This window comes from Phascolarctos cinereus, unplaced genomic scaffold, assembly GCF_003287225.1.
Source record: "Phascolarctos cinereus isolate Bilbo 61053 unplaced genomic scaffold, phaCin_HiC Scaffold_5;HRSCAF=322, whole genome shotgun sequence".
NCBI lineage: Eukaryota > Metazoa > Chordata > Mammalia > Diprotodontia > Phascolarctidae > Phascolarctos > Phascolarctos cinereus.
In genome coordinates this window covers 410,163,737-410,189,155 of record NW_027555958.1, presented here as the reverse complement: position 1 = coordinate 410,189,155, position 25,419 = coordinate 410,163,737, and the positions used below count along the sequence as shown (strand labels likewise).

At 41.2% G+C, this 25,419-nt stretch overlaps 1 protein-coding gene across 1 annotated transcript in view; it reads right to left on the bottom strand.

Moving 5' to 3' along the window:
• Positions 1–18,350, bottom strand: part of SEC16B (SEC16 homolog B, endoplasmic reticulum export factor) — an 82,837-nt gene extending 64,487 nt beyond the window's left edge. The window contains 1 exon segment of the mRNA XM_078156479.1: positions 18,248–18,350. The gene's annotated coding sequence lies outside the window, so the exon portion shown is untranslated.
• Between the last annotated feature and the right edge of the window lie 7,069 nt (positions 18,351–25,419).

Sequence of the window (25,419 nt, the reverse complement as noted above, 5' to 3'; positions counted from 1 at the left end):
GAGAGAGAGAGAGAGAGAGAGAGGAGAGAGAAGAGAGAGAGAAGAGAGAAAGAGAGAGAGAAGAGAGAAAGAGAGAGACAGAGAGAGAGACGAGAAAGACAGAGAAGACTGGAAACAGCTGCTGCTGTGGGCAATATGCTAAACCATCAATTAGAAAAGGATAAAGTGATTGATATGCAACCATAAGGGTAGTTTGCAATTAGATAGATTGAATTTGTAGTGCAAACCATTACATGACTACCACCAGCCAGCCACATTCTCAGCAACCTTGGAGTAGCATGAAAGAAGGCAGATGGTGGAGGTGACCCAAGATCGAGGATTGGCAGGACACCAGAATAATAAATTCTTGAGGCAGCTAGGTGGCACAGTGGATAGAGGGCCAGGGCTGGAGTCAGGAAGATCTGAGTTCAAATTTGACTTGAGACACTTACTAGCTGTGTGACCCTGGGCAAGTGTGACCCTGTTTGCCTCAGTTTCCTCATCTATAAAATGAGCTGGAGAAGGAAATGGCAAACCACTCCAGTATCTGCCAAAAAAAAAAACCCACAATGAGGTTATGGAAAGTCCACCATGACTGAAATAATTTGACAACAAAAATAACGGAATAATCAAAGACTGGCTCATGAACGCTTTTCAATTCTTTTCCTCGAATGTGGTGCTTTATTCATCAGAATCATTAACTATCTAATTCAATGAGCATTTATTAAAACAACCAACTGGTTAACTCTAGAATAGACTGTGAAGAGAGAAAAGGGAGGCTAGAGGAGGGTGATTGGCTGGAAGATGTGGGAGGGACAGAGAGGACCACACACAGGGAGTGCTGAAGACAAAGGAAGTTTAGGAGGACAGAGGAAGAGAAGAGAGCTGGAAGGCTAGGAGTGGAATTTCAGGTCAAGACCATGGGAAGGGGATAGTTTGGGATCCTCATTGCTGATGTAGTAGATGGAGTGCTGGATTTGAGGCAGAGAGACCTGTGTTCGAATCCCTCCTCAGACACTAAGTAACCCCAACAAGTTGCTTAGCCTTGTAGCCTCAGTTTTCTCTCCTCATAGGGTTGTTGTGAAGATCAAATGAAATAACGTGTAAAGCGCTTCGCAAACCTTAACAAGTTATATAAATGCTTTGTTGTTATTGTTCAGTCATGACCCACTCTTTGTGACCCCATGGGCCATAGTATGTCAATACTATCGTTGAGGTTTCCTCGGCAAAGATACGAGTGGTTTGGCATTTCCTTCTCCAGTAGATTAAAGCAGAGGTAAAATGACTTGCCCAAGGTCACTCAGCTAGTATATGTCTAAGGCCACATTGGAACTCAAGTCTTCCTGACTCCAAGTCCAGCACTCTATCCTTTTGTGTTTCTATGTGTGTATGTATTGCTTTTGTGCATAGCTTGGACTAGATAGCGGTTCCCAGCCTTTAACAATCTCCATACCCTCTGACTTTTAGCAAACCTTCTCATAACTCCTATTCAATATGAAATGAAACAAATTCTAGAGCTTACTATGCATATAATTTTAAAATAAAATAGATTAAGTACAATAGGATAATATAGTTATTTGCCAAATATTCCCTGTATCCAGGGGTGTGCTGGAACTGACTTGTATAAGCTCCTGAGAGTGGATTATTAAATGTTCCGTATAAGAATTTACCTCTCTGAAATCAGCAAATGCTGCAAAATAATGCTTGACTTTTTTTTCTAGATTTAAGTCATGGAGAAAATGGTAATGCATGTAAACTTAAAAATGTGTTCTATGTACATTTTTTTGGACAGCCAATTGTTAAACATTTACCAGCACACCACTGCTTGCATCCCCTTGACAAGGTTCTCATTCTCCTTGGGGGTGTTGCTGAATCAGTTCAGTCCTGTCCCAACTCTTCATGACCCCATCTGAGGTTTTCTTGGCAAAGATACTAAAGTGGTTTGCCATTTCCTTCTCCAGCTCATTTGACAGTTGAGGAAACTAAGAAAAACATGGTAAAGTGACTTTCCCAGGGTCACACAGCTAGTAAGTATCGAAGGTGGGATTTGAACTCAGGTCTTTCTGACTCCAGGCTCACTGCTCTATCCACTGTACCACCTAGATGCCCTGTCCCTGGGGGTACATGTAGCCAAGTTTGGGAACCTCTGGACTGACCTGAGGTGTCTTTTCTGATTCTCAAATCCTGTGATTCTATAATCTAAGGTGTAACTCTCCCTGCAGGTGGCTGAAATGGAGTAGAGATTCTGGTCATGGTAATCAAGGTTAAAAAATTAGGAGCTAGGGCAGGGGTGGGGAACTTGTGGCCTGGAGGCAGTATGTGGCCCTCTAGGTCTTCAAGGGTGGGCCTTTGACTGAATCCAAACTTCACAGCACAAATCCCCTTCATAAAAGGATTTGTTCTGTAAAATTTGGACTCAGTCAAAAGACTGCACCCAAGGACTTAGAAGGCCACATGTGGCCTCGAGGCGCAGGTCTTTCATCCCTAGGCTAGGGTGTTTGGAGAGATGTCAACACAAGGAGCAACTATCCAAGAATGAGGGCAGGCATCGGGGAGGAGTGGAAGATTGTGAACCAAACAGTGAATTCCTTGAGAAAGGAAGGAGAGTGACTTAAAAGCAGAGGAATTAAAAGAATATGGCCACCAGTACCAACAATCAGTGCCTCTCCTCTCTTCCTCGGCAGCAGCAGCCCCAGCCTACCTGTGCCTTGGATGGCAAAGCACTTAATCCAACCCTGCTTAAAACAAAACACCTGTAAGTATTTCTTCGGGAACTAAAACTACCTTCAGAGCCCGTGGGGCAATTTCTTTTTCAACATCCCTACCTATGGCAAAGCTTTGACCATTAAGGATCAACTTGATTTATGGAACCAAGTCACCTGGAGCCATGTTCAATGAATAAGATAGGGGGTCAAAGCAGGAAAATTAAAAAAAAAACCTCTAGCTTTTGGGGTTCGTGGCTTCCAAGATGACAGAGAGCAGAAAAAAGGGGCAAGCCACAAAGGGCCGCAGCCACATCCAGCCAGTCCGCCGCACCAACTGCTCACTGTGTGCCCAAGAACAAGGCCATGAAGAAGTCCGTCATCCGCGACATCGTGGAAGCTGCGGCCTTCAGAGACATCTCCGAGGCCAGCGTCTTTGACTCCTACGTGCTGCCCAAACTGTATGTGAAACTACATTACTGTGTGAGCTGTGCCATCTGCAGCAAGTTAGTGAGGAATGGGTCCCGACACCCCCACCCCAGCTCCAGACCTGCTGGTGCTGCCCCCCAGACCCTTCAAAGCCCATGTAAAGAGTTATCTGTCCATCGACATTCCTGAACTGATAGGAGGAAAATAAAATGGTTGGTCCACCTGGGGAAAAAAAAACCTATAACCTTTAAATAATGAGATATTTTCTTATGTGGCAGTACAGTGTAGGCTTCATATTGTATCTTTATTGTGTGACTTTAGGGGGGGTACATAACTTTTCTGAGCCTCAGTTTCTTCCTATGTAAAATGGAGATATCCTATTTGACCTACCTCAAAGTGTTGCTGTGAATATCAAATGAGAGCACAGATGCAAAGTCTTTTGCAATTAAAAACAATTATGTAACTATAGGCTATTATTATGTAGCTTGTTGATAGGTTTCTAGGGCAAGTCTCAAGAGTTTTAAAAATATTTATAAGCAATGGCAGCAAATAAGTGTGACTCCCATGATGATTACTTGAAAGCATCATGCTTTTTTGGATTTACAGGTTCTGGTAAATTTGTTAAAATATTAAGTCTTACATTTGTTAAAATATAACTCATATATCATCTTATAGGCGGGCATTGTAATTCATTTAAATCTGTCAGCAAGAGAAAGGCTGGAAACATAGCTGTAGCAATGCACAGGAAATGAAATTTAGGGGCTTCATTAACAACCTATTCAGGAAAAGAGCAGATATTTAAACCAGCCCAGTACTGCCTGATAAGGTGGCCAGTGCAGTGTAAAGAAGGGCGGGGCAGTGAAAAACCAAGTAAGACACTGAAGCAGCTCCCATGTCAATGGCCTGGATTTCCTTTGTTGTCTTCTTCAGTGTTGTGGGTGGCTCTATCTGCTGCCTCCAGGGGAGGCAGCCAGGAGATCATGAGCTAGGTCTGTATTTCTCTGAATGTCTCCTGTCACCCACATCTGGGTCATGTACTGCTCTGAAGCCTGGACAAGGAAGACATTGAAGAGAAATGCTGATATCAGACATGTCCTGTGAGCTTCAGCCTCAAAGCCACATCTCTGATCTTCCACAATTTCATCTCCCAACCCTAGGAAAAAGATTGCCCAATGGTGGTCATCTTTGTGGCATCTTTTTTTTTTTAATTAATCAACCTTAATGGGGAAATCACATGAACAAAAACAGGGTGCCACAATTTCAACTGAGTTCAGAACAATTAACCAATCCCAACATGTTTTTGTTCATACTAGTAAAAGGTTGAATTAATAAGGCACTAAAAGAGAGTGCAGTCTGTCTTGACCTCCCACCGTTGAAACACTGTCCTTGGTCTGCCCTTCTGAATGTAGCTAGAAACACCTACACGACCTGGAATCCATAGGCTGAGCTAAAACCTCCAACTATGTAAAAAAACTCCCTCTAACAAGACAGAAAAAGAGAAGGCTATGTACTACATGCTGGTCGTGATAATCATGGTAATCAACATAAAGCATTTATCAGGCAGACAACTGTGCTGGGGACCAAGGGCTGTCATATGGAAGAAGGAATAGTCTTGTTCTGGAGGCTCTGGAGGAAATGAGTAGGATTTACCCCCAAAAAAGTCAAACTGAGTCTTGCTATAAGGAAAAGCATACTAAGAATTAGAACCATTCAAAAGTAGAGTGGCCTGCTTTGGAGGTAGTGGGTTCCCCCTTCACCCCAAGTCTTTCAAGCAAAGGCTGAATGCCCATATGTCAGGTCTATTATAGATGAGATTCTTCCAGGTAGGAAAGGAATTAAGCTAAATGGTGTCTGAGGGCCCTTCCAACTCTGAGATTCTATGAGAGATAAAGTTCGAAAGCCTGCTCTATTGGAGACTGTAAGCTAGCAATGGGATAAGACACATAGAAAATGTGTATAGATTTATAGATATCTGAACTGAGAGCCATAAGACTACGTACAAAGATTGCCTAACTGAATACTTATATTTCAAACCTACCCAAGGCCAACAGATCTAATGGTTAATTCCAACACTTTTATGATGACGCTAACAATTGTATTCTCAATGACCTCTGGTGCATCCAAATTCCTGGCAATTGGCAAAGGTGATCTGGTAAGCTACTGATAGACTCAAAGAGCCAAAGTCACAACATGGTAACAGGCCTTGTTATCAATGTCCTAAACCAATTGACAACTTTTGAAAAATGTGCTGAAATTCTTACACTTTTCCTTCTCACAAGATGGGAGTAGGAAGATGGTGCAGATGAGCCAGCTGGAAAGCAGCAGAGATGGGAGCTATTGCCACAGCTAGCTACCAATCTGGGTACCAAAGAAAACTGGCCTATGTTCCATAGTCAGCATGCACACCCAAGGTTGTTCAAATCTGTCAGAGGCATTCTTTCCCAATCTGCAGTCTCACAGAGGTGAAGGTCTGGCTTCAGCACTAGTTGGCTTTCTAAAACAGGGATTCTTAACCTGGGGCCAGAGAATTTGCCTTTCAAAAAGTATGTTGATACTTGTATTTTAATATAATTAGTTTCCTCTATAGTACTGTGTATTTTATGTATTTAAAAACAAGATGGTGAGGTGTCCAATAGACCTAACTAGCCCAACAAAGGGGTCCAGGACACACAAAAAAGGGTTAAGAACCCTTGTTCTGCAGGCTTAGGGTCACACTGTACCTATGCACCAGTGATACGTGGCCTGAGGCCAAAGAGCTAAGGCACGTGCACACACGCCAACTACTACCCTCTCGCTATATCTCTGTTGCCCAGAGGGACACCGTGGTAACATATAAAGGGGCCTTGATTTGAATATAGATGGCCTGAGTTCAAATCCAGAGTCTGCCAATTACTTGTGTTCCTTTACACAAGTTACTTAACTTCTCTGGGCCTCAATTCTTCACCTATAAAATGAAGGGGTTGGTCACTATTTCCTCAGAGATTTCTTCTGTCTCTAAATCTGTGGCCTTAAGAGCAGGAAAAGTAGATCATCACTATCTAAAAAGAATGAGGCAATCCTTTGTACATACAATATCTCTGTTTTTCACCATCTCTCGTGTACTCCTATAATGAAAGGTGCTCACTATAGTTTTTTTCTCTCATCTTTCCCTTTTCATTCTACTAGGACATATACTACCAGGGTAAGACAGCAGGAAGCTCTAGACACCCTCTGGGGCCATCTACTGCTCCACTGGGCTTGTCTGTATTCACAATTCCATCTCACTCCAGGCAGGCACCCTCTCTGGTCACCTACATTTCCATGAGGATCGCCTGGTCCATGACCTTCCATCCTACTCCAAACACCCTCTTTTGCCATCTACAACTTCATAGAGCTTGCCTTGCCCCTGGCCAGAAACCATCTGTACCACCCCACCCACTCCAACACCATTTCAGCCATACCCTGACACCCTGGGACAACTCCACTGCCAGGCTGAACTTCTGTAATGTTAACCTATGTGAACTCATTCCTCAATGATTAACATACTATCCCACTCACCACAAGGTCTTTTCTAAACCTTTTTACCCCTCCTTAAACCTTCCACAATTCCCTCACCTCCTACCCTTATTTCATTGAAAAAAATTGAAATCATGTCCTCATCTCACTTCATTCAGGTGCTTTCTGCCACTATCTCCTCACTCACTCATTCCATATGAAGAGGTCGTCCTTCTTACCAAGGCAAGCCCTTCTACATGCACAGGTGACCCTATTTCATCCCATGCTCTCTAACAGATTGCCCCCACGGTCATCCCTATAACTGCTTCCTGTCTATTGGTTGCTTCCCTGCTGCCCACAAACATTCTCATGTCTCTTTTATCCTCAAAAAACCATCCCCTGATATGTCCAAGCTTACAAGCTGTCGTCCTATATCTCTCCTCCCTTTGGTGGCTAAGCTCTTTGAGTGGGTCATCTACAACGAGTGACTCCATTTCTTTTGCTCCCACTCTCTTTGCATTCTGGTTTCCTCACCATTCAACCAAAACTGTTCTCTCTAAGGTTGCTGAAGATCTCTCAGCTGTCAAACTTAATGGCCTTTTCTCAACTGCCATCCATTTTGACCTCTCTGAAACCTCAATCACTTTTTCCTGGATTACTCTCCGTCTCCTCGGTTTTCATGACACTGCTCTCTCCTGGTTCTCCTCCTACCTGACTGCTTCTTCCCCTTCGCTAGATTATCATCCATATCATTTCCACTAAGCATGGGGGTTCCTCAAGGCTCTTCTTCTCTTCTCCCTCTACATTATCATTTGGTGACCTTCTTGGCTTTCATTGATTCTGTTATCAATTCTACACAAAAGTCTCTCAAATCTACTTATCCACTCCTAACCTATCTTGACCTCTAGTCCCAAATCTCCAGCTGCCTATTATTATTAGACATCTCAACCTGAATGTCCTGTAGATATCATAAAGTCAATGTGACCAAATTGAATTTATCTGCCGCCCCACTGCCACCCCCACCCCTCTTCCTAACTTATCTATTACTTACCATCCTACCTTTTACCCAAGCTCAAAAATCAGATGTCAACCTCAATTCCTCCCCATTTCTCACTCCTTATCCACCAGACATCTCAAAGAAGATATCTTAAACTCAACATACCCCAAACTGAATTTATCATCTTTCTCCCTTTCCCTCTTCCTAACTTGCCTATTACTGTTGAGAGAACCACCATCTTCCCATTCACCTAGGCTCAAAAATTAGGGGGCCAACTTCAACTCCTCATTCTATTACACACCCCATATCCAATCTGTGGCTAACATCTCTCACATATTCCACCTTCTCTTCTCTAATACTGCCACTACCCAGATGCATGCTTTCATCAAGCCTGGACTATTGCAATAGCCTGCTGATCGGCCTTCCTACCCCAATTCTCTCCTCACTCCAGTCCATGCTCCATTCAGACATCAAACAATCTTCCTAAAATGCAGGTCTGACCATATCACCCCCCCACCCCACTTAATAAACTCCAGGAGCTCCCTATCACCTCCAGGATCCAATATAAAAATCCTTCATAATCTGGCCCCTTCCTACCTTTCTTGACTTCTTACACCTTGCTCCCCACCTCATATTCTGCAATTCAGTGACATTGGCCTCTTTGCTCTTCCTTGTACATATCATTCTGTCTCCTGACTCTGAGCATTTTCATTCAGCCCAGCTGAATGCTGAAAGACACCATCTTGATGTGTGACCTGTCCTTCCATTGTCCCTCAATAACTATTTACCGAGTATACACTGAATGTCAGGCACTGGGGAAAAGACAAAGTTTAGTTAAGCAGTGGTCTCTATCCTCATGGCACTTACTATCTAATAGAAGGATAAGGCAAAAAATGCAAATAACTTTAGTACGTGATTATAAGTTTATTAAGAGTGTTACAGCAAAATGCCATGTGGTGTCTAAGGGGGAAGGGAATTACTGAGAGATCAGGGAGATGCTTAGAATATTCCCCTTTTCCATCTTGGCCTTGTGGCTTCTCTAGCTAACTTCAAGTCTCACCTAAACTCCTATCTGCTGCAAGAAGCCTTTCCCAGGCCTCTTTAATCTTAGTCTCTTCCCTCTAAGACTATCCCCAGTTTAGCATGGATATATCTTATTGTTACATGGTTTTTTTGTGTGTTATCTCCCCCATTAGACTGCAAGCCCCTTGAGAACAAGGACTGTTTTTTGCCTTTCCCCACATCCCCAGTGCCTAGAACATAGTAGGCACTTTATACATGATAGCTGACTGACTGACTAATCAACATGGCTGTGACTTCTGGTTTTATATGAGGCCCATGGGACCATGGTATTGAGTCACTTCTGAATGAGTGAAACAACTAAATGAAATAATTTGAAATCCTCGTCTGCCCATCCTGTGCAATTCTCATCCGTGTGCTCTCATAAGAATCCCATAAGGGGATTACTCAGCATGCTGAAGATTTCCTTCCTTCCTTCCTGCTGACATCACAAGGGTGCCAGGAGAGCACTCAGTCTACCTCTTCTCCCTCACTCTCACCACGTGACCTGAATGTCTTCCTCTCCTGTTGTCCACGTCCCCAGTGACATCCTTTACTCCTCTTCTTCAAAGATTCCCAAGTGTTAGATATTGCAGCCGGCCTATGCCCACCATGTGCCTCTCAATTGCCCTGTCTATGATATTCATTTTTAATGCTTTGGAAGTTGTTGTGTTCTGTGTTTTGCAGCCATACAAATACAGAAACACCTTTTCCAGGCTTATCTCCTATTATTTCCTTCTATGACCTCTACGCTCCAGGCAAACTGGTTTTACTTCCTGCCCAGGCATACATACCCAGTGCTTTCTCACCATGGTGCATTTGTTCACATTGTTGCCCATGCCCATAATGTCCTCCCTTGGCCATTTCACCTGCTGAAGCATAAGAACCCTTTTTTTTTTTTGGTAAGGCAATTGGAGTTAAGTGACTTGCCCAGAGCTACACATCTAGTGAGTGTTATGTGTCTGAGGATGCATTTGAACTCAGGTCCTCCTGACTCCAGGGCTGGTGCTCTATCCACTGCACCACCTAGCTGCTCCCAGAACCAATTCTTAAGAGACAAATTCAAAGCCATCATCTTCCTGATCTCTCAGTAATTCCCTTCCCCCTTAGACACCACATGGCATTTTGTTGTATCACTCTTAATAAACTTACAATCGTGTACTAAAGTTATTTGCATTTTTTGCCTTATCCTTCTACTAGATAGTAAGTGCCATGAGGATAGAGACCATTGCTTAACTAAACTTTGTCTTTTCCCCAGTGCCTGACATTCAGTGTATACTTGGTAAATAGTTATTGAGGGACAATGGAAGGATAGATCACACATCAAGATGGTGTCTTTCTGCATTCAGCTGTGCTAAACGAAGTATCTGAGGGTACTAAGTTCATGCTTTACTAATTCCAATATACTAAGTGTTTTATATTACAAATAGGAAAGATTTTTTTAATTGACAAGAAAGACCCAAAAGGGGACAAATCTCATTCGCAGTTCTTAATAACAAGGTTATATCTTCTCTATAAATACTATACTCTTTCCAATCTTTCTCCTAAAAGTGCTTAGCTCATGTATTACCATTGATCATTTACTGAACCCCCAAGGTTATGTAAAACACACAGAACATATTCTCTGCCTGTCACCTTTCAAAGAAATAGGTAAGAAAATGGGTGCTTACAACAAGCTTTCCTAGTTGTTGAATCATTTCAGCCTCTTCATGACCCAATTTGGGGTTTTCTTGGCAAAGATACTGGAGTGGCTTCTCATTTCCTTCTCTTGCTATATTACATATGAGGAAACTGAGGCAAACAGGGTGAAGTGGCTTGACCAGGGTCACACAGCTAGTAAGTGTCTGAGGCCAGCTTTGAACTCAGGAAGATGAGTCTTCCTAATTCCAGACCTAGTGCTCTATCCACTGTGCCACCTAGCTGCCCCAAACTCTTTCAGACCCTTAGTTAAAGCTAATGGCCACATCTTTCCCATATGAGATCATCTTGGTTTTTAATACTTTAATTCAGCATTCTATCATTATATATCAGCATTCTATCATATCTAGATATGATATTCTATTCATTCTAAACCAGAATCCTATTTTCTTACTGCTCATTCCTTCCACTCCCCTCCCTTTGTAAATTATCACCCCATCCTGAAGTAGTTTAGAATGATTTCCATGTGTAGTGATGGGGAACTAGACCAGTTAGTTCACTGAATGAGCCTGTCACCCCACTCCAATGCAGAAACTACAGATCATAAAAGGCAGATAACAAAGACAATAAGGCGTTATGATCTTTAGGTTGCACCGAGGTCTTTGCTACACTTTATGAAGTGTGAAGCCATTCATTCAAGCCAAATGAAATTTCCTTCATTTTTTTTTTAATGAGGCAATTGGGGTTGACTTGCCCAGAGTCACACAGCTAGGAAGTACTATGTGTCTGAGGCCAGATTTGAACTCAGGTCCTCCTGACTCCAGGGCCGGTGCTCTATCCATTGTCCTCCTTCATTTTCTTTTTTTTTAATTGTTTTTTTAAAATATAAATTTATTTATTTTTAGTTTTCAATATTCACTTCCACAAGTTTTTGAGTTTCAAATTTCTCACCCCTCCTCCCACCCCAAGATGGCATGCATTCTGAATACCCCTTCCCCTGGTCTGCCTTCTCTTCTCTCTCTCCCCCCTCCCTTCTCTTATCCCCTTCACCTTCTATTTTCCTATAGAGCAGGATAGACTGCTGTACCCCATTTCCTGTATTTCTTATTTCCCAGTTGCATGTGAAAACATTTTTTTTTAAAACATGTGTTTTTAAAACTTTGAGTTCCAAATTTTCTCCCTTACTCCCTCCCCACCCACCCTCATTGAAAAGGCAAGCAACTCAATATAGGTTGTACATGTGCAGTTATGCAAAACACTTCCTTAGTAGACATGTTGTGAAAAACTAACTCTATTTCCCTCAATCCTATCCTGCATTCCCATTTATTCTATTCTTTCTTTTGACCCTGTCCCTCCTCAGAACTATTTGCTTCTGATTACCCTCTTTCCCAATCTGTCCTCCTCTCTATCACCCCCCTACTCTCTTGTCCCCTTCTCCCCCTATTTTCCTGTAGGGTAACACAAATTTCCATACCCAATTGAATGTGTATGTTATTCTCTCCTTAAGCCAAATCCTATGAGAATAAGATTCCCTCATTCCCTCTCACCTTCCCCTGTTTCTCTTCCACTGTGAGAGACTTTTCTTTTCTTTTTTTGTGTGAGATAATTTACCCCATTCTACCTCTCCCTTTCTTCTCCAAGTATCATCCTCTCTCATCCCTTAATTTTATTCTCCAGATATGACCCCTTAATCTTCAACTCAACCTGTGCCCTCTATCTATCTATATATACATACATACAATTTTTTTCCTTCAACTACCCTAATACTGACAAAGTTCTCATGAGTTACAAATATCATCTTTCCATGCAGGAATGTAAACGGTTCAATCTTAATAAGTCTCTTATGATTTCTCTTTCCTGTTTACCTCTTCATGTTCCACTGGAGTCCTGTATTTGAAAGTCAAATTTTCTGTTTAGCTCTGGTCTTTTCATCAGGAATGCTTGAAAGTCCTCTATTTCACTGAATGACCATTTTTTTCCCCTGAAGGATTATACTCAGTTTTGCTGGGTAGGTGATTCTTGGTTGTAATCCTATCTCCTTTGCCCTCCACAATATTATATTCCATGCCCTATGGTCCTTTAATGTAGAAGCTGCTAAATCTTGTGTTATCCTGATTGTGTTTCCACAGTACTTGAATTGTTTCCTTCTGGCAGCTTGTAATATTTTCTCCTTGACCTGGGAACTCTGGAATTTGGCTATAATATTCCTAGGAGTTTTCCTTTGGGGATCTCTTTTTTTTTTTTTTGGCTAGGCAATGGGGTTAAGTGACTTGCCCAGGGTCACACAGCTAGTAAGTGTTATGTGTCTGAGACAGGATTTGCGGATCTCTTTCAGGAGGAGATCTGTGGATTCTTTCAATTTCTATTTTGCCCTCTGGTTCTAATATATCAGGGCAGTTTTCCTTGATAATTTCTTGAAAGATGATGTCTAGGCTCTTTTTTTGATCATGGCTTTCAGATAGTCCAATAATTTTTAAATTCTCTCTCCTGGATCTATTTTCCAGGTCAGTTGTTTTTCCAATGAGATATTTCACATTGTTTTCTAATTTTTCATTCTTTTGGATTTGTTTTACAGTGTCTTGATTTCTCATAAAGTCACTGTCTTCCAATTGCTCTATTCTAATTTTTAAGGAAGTATTTTCTTCAGTAATCTTTTGGACTTCCTTTTCCATTTGGCCAATTTTTCTTTTTAGGGCATTTTTCTCCTCATTGGCTTTTTGGACCTCTTTTGCCATTTGGGTTAGGCTGTTTTTTAAGGTGTTATTTTCTTCAGTATTTTTTTGGGTCTCCTTTAGCAAGCTGTTGACTTGTTTTTCATGATTTTCTTGCATCACTCTCATTTCTCTTCCCAGTTTTTCCTCTACTTCCCTTACTTGCTTCTCAAAATCCCTTTTGAGCTCTTCCAAGGCCTGGGACTGATTCATATTTTTCTTGGAGGCTTTGGATGTAGGAGCTTTGACTTTGTTGTCTTCTTCTGGTTGTATATTTTGATCTTCTTTGTCACCAAAGTAAGATAATATAGTCTGACTCTTTTTGTGCTGCTTGCTCATGATCCGGGCCAATTACTTGAGTTTTAAACTCCTTGTTAAGGTAAGAGTCTGCTTCCAATGTGGAGAGTCTACTGTCCCAAGCTTCAGGGGTTTGTGTAGCTGTTTTCAGAGATACTTGTAGGGACCTGTAAATTTTCAGTTCTTCCAAGGTGGTATGATAAGGGGCGAGGTGTTTACTCCTTTCCTGGCCTGTGACCACAAGTATTCCTTTCTGTCTTGTAACTGTGAGGAGGGGCTTCTCTCTACATCCACTACAAGCTCCTCCACGCCAGCACTGCTGCCCAGAACTGTGACCCAGATCCACACACAGGCAAAGCAAGAGATTCCTGCCTCAGCACTGGCAAACAGATCCCTGCAGTCCCTTCTGATCAGCCACTGAACTCCCCCTCAGTCTGTGGGCCGGAAGCTCGGGAAGCAGCTGCCCCCCCCCCCCCCAGGGCCAGGCTCTTGGGGAATGGAACTGAGACCCGCCTTCCTCTCTGACACCACAGAAACAGACTTTTCCCACTGACCTTCTAAGTTGTCTTTGGCATTCGTGGATTGAGGAGTCTGGAAACCTCCACAGCTGCCCCCGATTCAGTCCTCTGAGGCCTGCTCCAGGTTTGCTGCGGCCTGCGCACCCACGCCGCACCGCACCGCGCTCCCAGCCCAGCGCGATACACCTTTCTGATCAATCATCCAGGTTGTCTTGGGCTGGAAATTTGTTTCTGCCTTTTTGTGGGTTCTGCTGCTTCAGAATTTGTTTAGAGCCATTTTTTATGAGTATTTGGAGGGGTTTGGGGGAGAGCTCAAGCAAGTCACTGCTTTCACTCCGCCATCTTGGCTCCGCCCCCTGTCCTCCTTCATTTTCAGAGAGGACCAGTGACATCATGGGGTGATGTCTTGACTTGTGAGTGAGTTGGATTTAAGTGAAATTAGAAGTAGGCTAGCTATAGGCTGGCTGAAGGATCAGGCTCAAACAGGTAGCCTTTTAAAAGGCAATAGAGGGGGCAGCTAATGGGTGCAGTGGATACAGCACCAGTGCTGGAGTCAGGAGGACCTGAGTTCAAATCTGGCCTCCAGACACTTGACACTTTGCCTTGCAAAAAAAAAAAAAGGCAATATACTTTCTTTAGACTAATGGCATTCCTCTCCAGATCTCCCTCTAGACATCCAATACTTCAAATCTCCCCAGCTCCTTTTCAGTTCCCTTTAAGGTGAGGTCTTCCCCCACTAGAACATAAGCTGCTTGGAGGCAGGAACTATCTTCTAGTACTTGGATTCCCAATGCCCAGCACTTAGCGCTTCATAACTTGTTGGGGGAGGGGGAGCAGTTCTATTCCTCACCTAAACATAGCCAACACCTGGATTAGTTCTTTGAATCTCCAAATGATCACTTTGTCAATTCAGATACCCACCTTTGAGTTTGACTCACAAAGTCTGGGATAAATCTTCAAAGAGACTGAACAGTGAGGTAACTAGACACCAATGAGAATGAGGCGTGAGTGTGAACAGAGTGGAGAAACTGAATCCTGGCTCCGCTAATTACTGCTTTTAGAACCTCAGAAATCTCTCGAGGCCTCAGGCTCCCATCTGCAAAATTTGGGGGTGGGGAGGGTGGAATTAGATGACCTCTGAGCTCCCTTCCCAGTCTAAATTTATAAGCCAATTATCTTTGCACTTCATTCTCCCCAGCTTCAAAATAAAGGAACTTGTCAATCCACCAGTTATCACCTTGTCCAGGTTATTTTTAAGATTGCTAGATAGATACCGGTTTTAATTTTTACTTACAACTTCACTAATGTGAAAATATGTTTAATGGGTATGTAAATGTAAAGCCTATATCAGACTGTGCGCCATCTTGGGGAGGGTGGGGGGGAGGAAGGGGGAGAAAAATTTTCAACTCAAAAGCATATGGAGGTGATTGTTGCTAAATCAAAATAAATTAATAAAATTTAAAAAATAAAAATAAAATTTTTTTTAAAAAAAGATTACTAGGTAGAAAGTACTTGGAGATTTAGAGCAGACAGGTATTTCACAAGGACGCATCAGAATAACTCTAACTCTCTAGCTGTTCTTTGGATTCGAGCCATCGTACAAAAGCCCAGAGTCCGGCTGTGGCTATTGAATCATGTCATCCAACACGTCTCCTTGACTTTGGAAGAAGAAAATACACATTTATGTTCAAGAAATTGGCTTTGCTTTGTACTAAGCTAGCTGTGTGCCAGGTTCAAAATATCAATCACTTTTTTTTTTATTTCTAGTTTACTGGTCTTCCTCCTTGTCAATATCAAGGCAAGGATGCCACTTCTGACAATGAGCACCAAATGGCACACAATACCGATATGGTCATTGGTATCGGCAATTTTTATTAGCATCCCAACCTGATTTCATTTAGACACTTCAATTCCTTCCACAGAGTCTGCCTGTTTTAAGCAATATCATCTTTCTTTCCTTCAAGATTTCATGCCTTTGTGCCCTGGACAGCTAGAAAGATGCACTTGCTTTAATTGGTAACTAACTGAAAATTGATATTGGGAGTATTCAAATGAATCTGTTTAGTATTAATAGCTCCCATCAATATCTCCAGTGATATAATAGGCAAAGTCCTCTCTTTGGATTTAGAGGATGTGAGTTCAAATCCCAGCTCTAGCGCTCGCTACTTATAGGACTACACAAGTCACTTAAGCTCTGGGCATCAGTTTACTCCCTTGTAAAATGATAAGGTTGGACTAGGTAATCTCCTTCCAGACCCAAACTGCTTCCTGTTCTCTATGCAGCCCTGTAGCTCTGCCCTACCTCCACCCTACTCCCCACCCCCATTTTCATTGCAAAAAAATAACTAATGGGAAGCACTTTTATTTTCATGTTATAACCTAGTGAGGTCCTGCTAACACACACAAGAGGCTTATCATGGAGAAGGCACTCTTACCCAAAGAGAAATCCCAAACAATTTGGATGCCTAGCAAGAAGCTGGCCTCGGTGGTGAAACACCAAATCTATGATGAAAAGTTTAGACTGTGGGGAATCCGGTATGACTCTAGTCAGACGACATTATTCATTTATACTATTTTAAAGGGTCCTTCTGTGGACTAAACCATCAGAGAAAATCAGTTTAAAGGAACAAAGTCAATATCTCAGGGAGACAGTATAGTATGGTGGGACAAGCATTGGACTGAGTCCAGAGTCCTAGGTTTCAATCTTTCCACTTTCTTTGGGCAAGTCACCTCTCTAGGCCTCAATTTCCCCATCAAGAACTTAAATATATCAGCACCTCACATGTATAGCATTTTAAGGTTTGCACAGTGCTTTAGTCAGTCAGTCAATAAACATATATTAAGTACCTGCTATGTGCCAGGCACTGTGCTAAGTGCTTTCCAGGAGTCTCACAAAAGCTTTGTGATCTAGGTGTGACTATTATTCCCATGTTTACAGAGGAGGAAACTGAAATTCAGAGATATGAAGAAGGCTTGGCTACAAGTAGTCTAAACCTAGGTCATCCTGACTCCAAGTCTATCATTTGACCTCTCAAGCTTCCTCCTTGAAGGAAGGTATTCCAAGTTTGCCAACATATTAGAGATGGTGCCAAAGGGATTCCTGATCCCATACAAATTAGACTGGATGCTTCTGAGGTCCTTTCCAGCTCTGAGATTCTGTGACTAGATGACATGTCATACAGGATTATAGATTCAGAGGTAGAAGAGACCATAAAGGCCATCTAAGCCAACTCCCCTCTCCTTTTGTACAGATGAGGAAACTGAGGCCCAGAAGTGGGAAGTGACTCACTCATGGTCACAGTGGTTATCAGGGACAGAAATAGGATTTCAATCCAAGTCCTTTGACTCCAAATCTAGTGCTCAGCCCTCTACATCACTGCCTCTCCCAGGGTTTAGACCTGAAAAGATCATGTAGCCCAATTCCCTCACTTTAAACATGTGAACACTGAGACCAGAGAAGGGGAATAACCGAAGGTCACAGCTCAGAAGTGATGGAGCAGGATTCCAAACTAGCTCCTCTGGCTCCAGCTTCATTATATTTCCCAGGACTCCAAGGCTATCTTCTAACGTTCTTTACATATTAATATTTAGTGATCTGTAAAATGGGTTAATCAGGCTTCAACTTCTTCCCTCCCAGGGCTCTTGCGAGAAAAAGGCTTTATTAACCTTAAAGGGCTCCAGAAATGTGATAAATATTACTCCATGACCTCTCAAAATAAAGGCTAAAACCCAGATGGGGGCATATTTCAGGGGCAATGGCTGCTGTCCCCCCACTACTTTGAAAGAGTGGAATATTCAGGATTTCTTATCAGAGAAGAGGGTCTTCAGAACAGTAGCTGGCAGAAAACAGCCATCAGCCCCCAGGGAGTGCGGGCAGGGGGCAGAATAAGGGTAAGGGCATAGAGTTTCCGGAGCTTAACCTGTCACTTGTTGATAGCATTTTGCCTGTTACCAGACCTATAGGTTAAGGCTCCAAGTTTCCACCCAACCTCTAAGCTGTCTCTTAACTAACTTGAATCCTTTCTGAAATATTTAACGCGTTCTCTCCTATACAGTGCAACTTTTGTCAATATCCGCTCCACGTTCTGTGATCCTGCCTGCTAGAAATGGTGAGTGAAAAAATGAAACCATCAATCCCACACACAGATGGGCTAAAAACATTTTTAACCCGACTGCAGAAAGGCCTTCCAGACCAGCATGGGCACCTCAGTGAGGCAGCAGCAGTTGACATCTGGCATTAACCACCCGTCCAACTAGTTTTTGGAACAAACCCATGTGTGCATTATAGCTTCCTTACAAAGTCTCCTTCCTTCATCTCTCTCTCCTGTGCAAGTTAAGCCTTTCCAATATATGTGCTGAAAAGTTACCCCACCACCACTTCCCAGCTTTTGCTCCCTGTAATTTCTCCACTTTCTTAGTTAATGGTGAGAAAGATATACTCACATCTTCTGCACCTAAATAGAAGATGCAGCTGCTGCCGGCACTGCTGTTCCCATGCCTGCTGTTTCTGCAGCTGCTACACCCCATGCTCATAGCCTCCGCTGGTGTGACTCACAGCTGGCAGGGACGGTCAGCTGCCACGTCAGCTAGCAGGAACCTTTCTGCTACAGCTGCCATTTCCTAATGGGACTATTTAGCATGTGGAACTAAATCCTGGAAGCATGGCTCCCTTCACCATACTGAGAAGGTCCAAGCAAAGAAGGTCACAGGCTCTTTTTTTTTTTTTTTTTGCAGAAACTCTGAAAATTCAGGATCACCATATCATGAACTTCTAGCCAAAAGAAAGTAACTGGCTATAACCTGACCAGGGAGCAAATTCTATTTTACATTTCACCCTGTGGATGTATTTGATAAACAAGGAGACATTGGGGCTATTCCTGTCCTCTGTAGGTAGTATTGCCTAGATTAAAACATGATAAATTCTGTGATTCCACAAAATATGTCTTGACTATTTGCCTCCTGAGATGGATTATTGTATTTTATCAGATTTTTTAAAATTTTATGTATCTTTTTTTAAACAAAGAAAATACCTATCGTCCTTGGTCAAATCTATCTTTCTACAATACCAGAATTCCAAATAGGGAATTCCAAAAAGTTCCTGAGCTTAATAAACAAGCTAAACATAAATGCTTCCCTAAGCCTTCTCTTAATAATAAATGGCATATGTAGAGTGATTTAAAGTTTTTGAATCATTTTATAATATATTATCTGATATGAGTCTCACAAACACCCTGACAGATAATAATAATAAGCATTCATTTCAAATACAGTCTCAGACACTTAGTAGCTATGAGACCCTAGGCAAGTCACTTAATATTCCATAGTCTCAATTTCCTCATCCGTAAAATGGGGATAATAATAGAACCTACCTCGCAGAGTTGTTGTAAAGATAAAATGAGATCATATTTGTAAAGCACTTTGCAAAACTTAGAGTGCTATATAAATGCTACCTATTATTATTATTCTAAGTTGAAAATTAGAACTCAGTATATAAATATTTTGTACTACATATGGCTTGTATAGAAGCATATAAGAAAATAAAACTAGGTGGTAACACAGAATGCCATTTGGATAGTAATTTCTCCAGATCAGGGATAGATCCCAAACTATATGAATTTCCTGATTCTCTGGCACCTAAGGAGGTGAAGTTCAGGTTTCGAGAACAACTCAGTAAGAGGGGAGGAGGAAGTGTTTTTTTAATAAAATAATGGAACATGGGATGTGCCCAAAGAACAAGTCACAAAATTCATTTGATCATAGGCTGTAGAGCCTTTCTAGAATAGTCATGAAAAGCTCCTCTGTCTCTAATGGCAGACTTCAGAAATGATGGAAAGGAACTACTCATTAATGGCATCATAACAGAATCCACCAGCTTCAGCTAGAGAAGTAATGGGGGGAAGGTGGGACTTGTTGCCCATATGGCCTCACCAGAACCATGTTGAGGGTATGACAGAGAGTGCCTGTTGCCAGGCAATCAGTGAGGGGAAAGGCAACCTAGTCTGAGGAAATGGGATCAGGGATTTCCTTCTGTGTCTTCGCGGCTTGAATTCTAGCCCTTACCTATCACTGCCTGTGTGCTGTTGGGTAAGTCTCTTCCCTTCCCTCATGCCTCAGTTTCCTCCTCTGTGAAAGGACATCATGGGACTACATAAAATTTAAGGTTTCTTTCAACTCTGACATTCTTTACCTATAACTATGAAATTAGTATATATGACTAACCAGGAAAAATTAATATGGAGACTTATTTCCGATCTCATGAACCCCATGATATGTTGATAATTATAGAAGTGAGAGTTATCTGTAACTCCAAGGGAGCTAATTAACAATCAATACGTACAACCATGAGCTTGGGACTGCCACCTAAAAGCATAACATCAGTAGAGTCAAATATATTACATTAAGCTAAAACTTCTTTATCTCAGTTATCATTGGATGACTGGTGATAAGAAGAAATGACAGAGGATGGCTTCTGTGAAATAATACACTCAATAAATTGAGGGGTTAACCCTCACGGACTCAAATGTTATTCTCTAGAAGGGTTACTACTTGAAGATAATGACAGAAGTTGGAAATTTGGAAGAGCTAATTGATCCTTCAGATGATATCTAGAGATGGTTGGTGCTGCCTCTGTAAATACGTTATGACCATGTAAGCACTGCATGATGATTTTCAACATTTAAGTCAGGTGAGAACCCTTGAACTACTGAAAGATGGATTTTATTGGCCCCAAATGGTTAATGACATATGTAATAAAGGTATCGTTGTGCGCTCCATATGTTTGTGTGTACAACAGAAAATTGTGTCAACTCATATGGCATATCAAGAGAATGTGAGCATCAGGAAATTAGTGAAAAATAATAATAATAAGCATTCATACAGCACTTTTAGGTTTGCAAAACACTTGATAAATACTGTCTTACTTCATCATTTTATCAAGTATTATCATCCTTTATACTACTACTATTATATTTTACTGTATTATTTTACTATATTACTAAATTTTTACTATATTACTATATTATTTATACTACTTTATTATACTTTATCAAGTATTATTATCCTGTTATAGCACGTAGCTCTGGGTTCAATCTCCCAACCCATACACACACACTAGAAAGTCAAGTCCCTAGAGTGTGGTTACTACTTCTCCTTTGACGGAGTCATCTAATCTCCAATTAATATGCCCCCACCAAAAAAAAAAACCAACTGATTATCAGTTTATATCATTTAGACAAGCCAAAGTTAAATAACTTTTAGAAACAGAAAACATTTTCCAATCTTCTTACACCTTATACCTTCCCACATACTCTTTCATCCAATGTCATTGATCTCCTTACAATTCCTTAAAAAATACACTCCCATCTCCAGACTCCACATATTATCATTGCCCATCTATCCTCCATTTCCAGAACTCTCTCCCTCCTCATTATTGACACCTCGCTCCCTTGGCTTCCTTCTAATCCCAGCTAAGATCCCACCTTCCACAGAAGTTTCTTGATCTTCCTTAATTTTAGTGCCTTCCTTCTCCTGATTATCTCCAATTTATCCTGTACGTACTTATTTGTACAAAATTGTTTGCGAGTTGACTCTCCCATTGGACTGTGAAGTCCTTGAGCAGAGAGACTCATTTGCCTTTCTTTGTATCACTATTTCTTAGCACCGGGTCTCTCACATAACAGGATCTTAATAAATGTTTATTGACTGATTTGGTAGAGGTATTCTCTCCTAAAAGGTATCAGGGCATACAATATTCAGTTAGTTAATTGGGGTAGAGATGATTGAATGAATGATTGAATGAATGATTGATTGATTGATTGAAGCAACATTCACCATTACTTTAGGAAACTTAAGTGACTTCCCTGGGGTCATGTAGCTAGTCAATATCAGAAGCAGGATTCAAAACCAGGCCTTTCTTTTATTTTTTTTGTCTTAATTTATCTAATTTCTTATTTTTCCCAATTACATATAAAAACATTTTTTTCAAATTTTGAGTTTCAAATTCTCACCCTCCTTTCTCTCCTCCCCTCATTGAGAAAGCAAGGAATTTGATATAGGTTATACGTGTGAAGTCATGTAAAACACATTTCCATGTAAGTCATTTGGGGGGAGGGGGAACACAAACAAATAAAAAAAACAAGAAAATTTAAAAAGTAAAGAAAAAGTATCTTTGATCTGCATTCAGGCTCTACCAGTTCTTTTCCTGGAGATGGACAGCACCTTTCATCATAAGTCCTACAGAATTATCTTGGAGCATTGTATTGCTGAGAATAGCTAAGTTATTCATAGTGGGTCATCACACAATATTGCTGTTTCTGTGTGGCCTGTTCTCCTGGTTCTACTCATTTCACTTTGCATCAGTTCATGTAAGTCTTTGTTTTTTCTGAGAGCATCCTGCCCACCATTTCTTAAAGCACAATAGTATTCCATCACAATCATATACAACAACTTGTTCAGCCATCCTCCAATTAATGGACATCCCCTCAATTTCCAATTATTTGCCACCACTAAAAGAGCTGCTATAAATATTTTTGTACATATAGGTCCTTTTCTTTTTTGTTTTTTAACTCTTTGGGATACAGACCTAGTAATGTTATTGCTTGGTCAAAGGGTGTGCATGGTTTTATAGCCCTTTGGTCATAATTCCAAGATGCTCTCCAGAATGGTTGAATCAAAAAACAAACAAACAAAAAACCAGGGGCAGCTAAATGGTGCAGTGGATAGAGCACTGGCCCTGGATTCAGGAAGACCTGAGTTCAAATCTTGCCTCAGACGCTTGACACTTACTAGCTATGTAACCCTGGGCAAGTCACTTTACCCCATTGCCTAGCTAAAAAAAAAAAAACAGAATGCTTGAATCATTATACAACTTCACCAATAGTACATGAGTGTTTTAATTTTCCCACATCCCTCCAACATTTGTCATTTTCCTTTTCTGTCCTATTAGCCAATCTGACAGGTGTGAGATAGTAGCTCAGAGTTGTCTTAATTTGCATTTCTCTCATCAATAGTGATTTAGAAAAATCTACATGAGCAAAAATATTTATAGCAGCCCTTTTCATGGTGGCAAAATATTGGAAATTGAGTGAATGTCCATCAATTAGGAAATGGGTAAACAAGCTCCGGGACATGAATGTAATAGAATGCTATTGTGCACTAAGAAATGATGAACAGTCAGATTTCAGAAAAGCCTGGAAAGACTTTTATGAACTGATGCAAAGTGAAATGAGCAGAACTAAGAAAACATTGTACACAGTATCAGCAACATTGTGTGATGATCACCTATGAATGACTCAGCTCTTCTCAGCAACACAGTGATCTAAGACAAATACAAAGGACTCGGGAAGGAAAATGCTATCCACATCCAGATAAAGAACTGATGGACTCTGAATGCAGATCGAAGCATATTTTTTTTACTTACTTTATTCTTTCTCATGGTTTGTTTTTTTTTCTTTTGATCTGTTTCTTCTTCCACAACTGTGATTAATATGGAAATATGTTTTACATGATAGCACATGTATAAACATATCAAACTGCCTACCATTTTCAGAAAAGGGAAGGGGAAGGAGGGAGAAAAATTTGAAACTCAAAATCTTGTATATATAATTGGGGAAAATAAAATAATATTAAAGAGGAAAAAAAGTGATTTAGAGCATTTTTTTCTTATGACTATAGATAAAACCCAGGCCCTTCTAAAAATAAGTCCAGGATACTATACAGTTTGAAGCCTTACCTGTTTCTTTCTACCCAGTATAATTCAACAAACATTCATTAAAGTATTGAAACAGTCCCTGGTCATACAAAGATGAAATAGGATAGAGTCCTACCTACAAAGTACTTGCAATCAAATAGACAGATAATACTTGCGCATTAATAACTATAATAGAAATTAGAATGTGATGTGTGCAGAGGAAGCCAAATAAAGTGTTATAAGAGATTTAAAGAAGGAGAGAGCACTTTCAACTGGGGAGATCCAGGAAGGCTTCCTGGAAGAAGTAGCACCTAAATTGAGTCTGGGGTTTCAAGCTAATGCTTTCTTGATTTTTACCACGCTTTTATTCAACTCATTTAACTGTTTAACCATGAACATGGAAGTGAGTAAAACAACACGTTTGGAAGGAATAAGAGCGGCCATTACTGGGGGCTATACAGATTGTTGTTTTTGCTGTTGTTGAGTCGTGCCCAGCTCTCCATGACCCTGCGGACCTAGCACACCCATACTGTCCGTAGGGTTTTCTGGGCAAGGACACTGGAGCGGTTTGCCATTTTCTTCTCCAGTGGATTAAGGCAAACACAGGTTAAGTGACTTGCCCAGAGTCATGCAGCTAGTAAGAGTCTGAGGCTGGATTTGAATTCAGTCTTCCCTACTCCAGGCTTATAGCCCTATCCACTACACCACTTAGCTGCCTCACTAAATAGATTAGTGACTCTTTATTTAAATATATTCCTAGACAAAGGCATGGGAGATGATTGGCAATCAATTGTCCAAGCCCAGGTACAAACAAGGAAAAGCCGTGTATTAAAAAGAGTATAGTGGGGAGGGGGAGCAGCTAGCTGATGCAATGAATAGAGCACCGGCCCTACAGTCAGAAGGACCTGAGTTCAAATCTGGCCTTAGACATATAACACTCACTAGCTATGTGACTCTGGGCAAGTCACTTAACCTCAATTGCCTTGCAAAAACTTAAATTAAATTAAAATTAATAAAAGAGTGCATGAGGTATCCCTTACACTTATTTGCCACTTGGACTTCTTGCTCTTAGTTCTTCCTTTTAGAGCCAAAGAGAGTGAAGCTCATCCCTCTTCCATGCCACAACCCTTTAAATATATGAATACGGCAACAATTCTCTCTATAAACTTTCTCCAAGACAAGCATCTCTAATTTCTTCATGCTATTTTCCCTGCACCCTCTTCTGTTTATCAGCGTCCTTAAAATGCAGTGGCCACAATGGACACAAAACTCCAGATTGGTCTGACCAGGGCAAGACAAGAAACATGGCCATCAGTTTTGTATTCCTCTGTGCCACACCTCTCACTGTGACCTAAGATCTAATGGACCTTCAATCAATTCTGTTCAACAAACAATTGTTTTCCCTATGTAAGGTACAAGGAATGCAAAGTCAAAATAGAACAGTCCTTGACCCTGAGTTCAGTTATTGTCTCCATGCAAACAACACCCAAATCTGCACAACCTCTCTAGCACCTCTTCTCTCCATTCACAGAAACATTACTCTATTTCATCACCTTGTTCCTGGACTACATTAATAATTTCCTAGTTGGCTTCCCTGAATCTGCTCTCTACTCTTCGCATCCTCCACAAAGCTGTCTAATTCACATACCTAAAACATAGATCTGACCATATTATTCACCTACTTCAAAATCTGTAGTGTTTCTTTATTTCTTCTAGGATAAAGTATAAATCCTAAAGCTTGATATTTAAAACATTCCACAAAACATTTTGCATGACTGCACATGCATAATCTATACCAAATTGCTTGCCTTCTCAAGGAGGAGAGAGGGGAGAGAAAAAGAGAGAGAAAGAGGGAGAGGGACAGAGAGGCAGGGAGAGAGAGAGAGAGAGAGAGAGAGAGAGAGAGAGAGAGAGAGAGAGAGAGAGA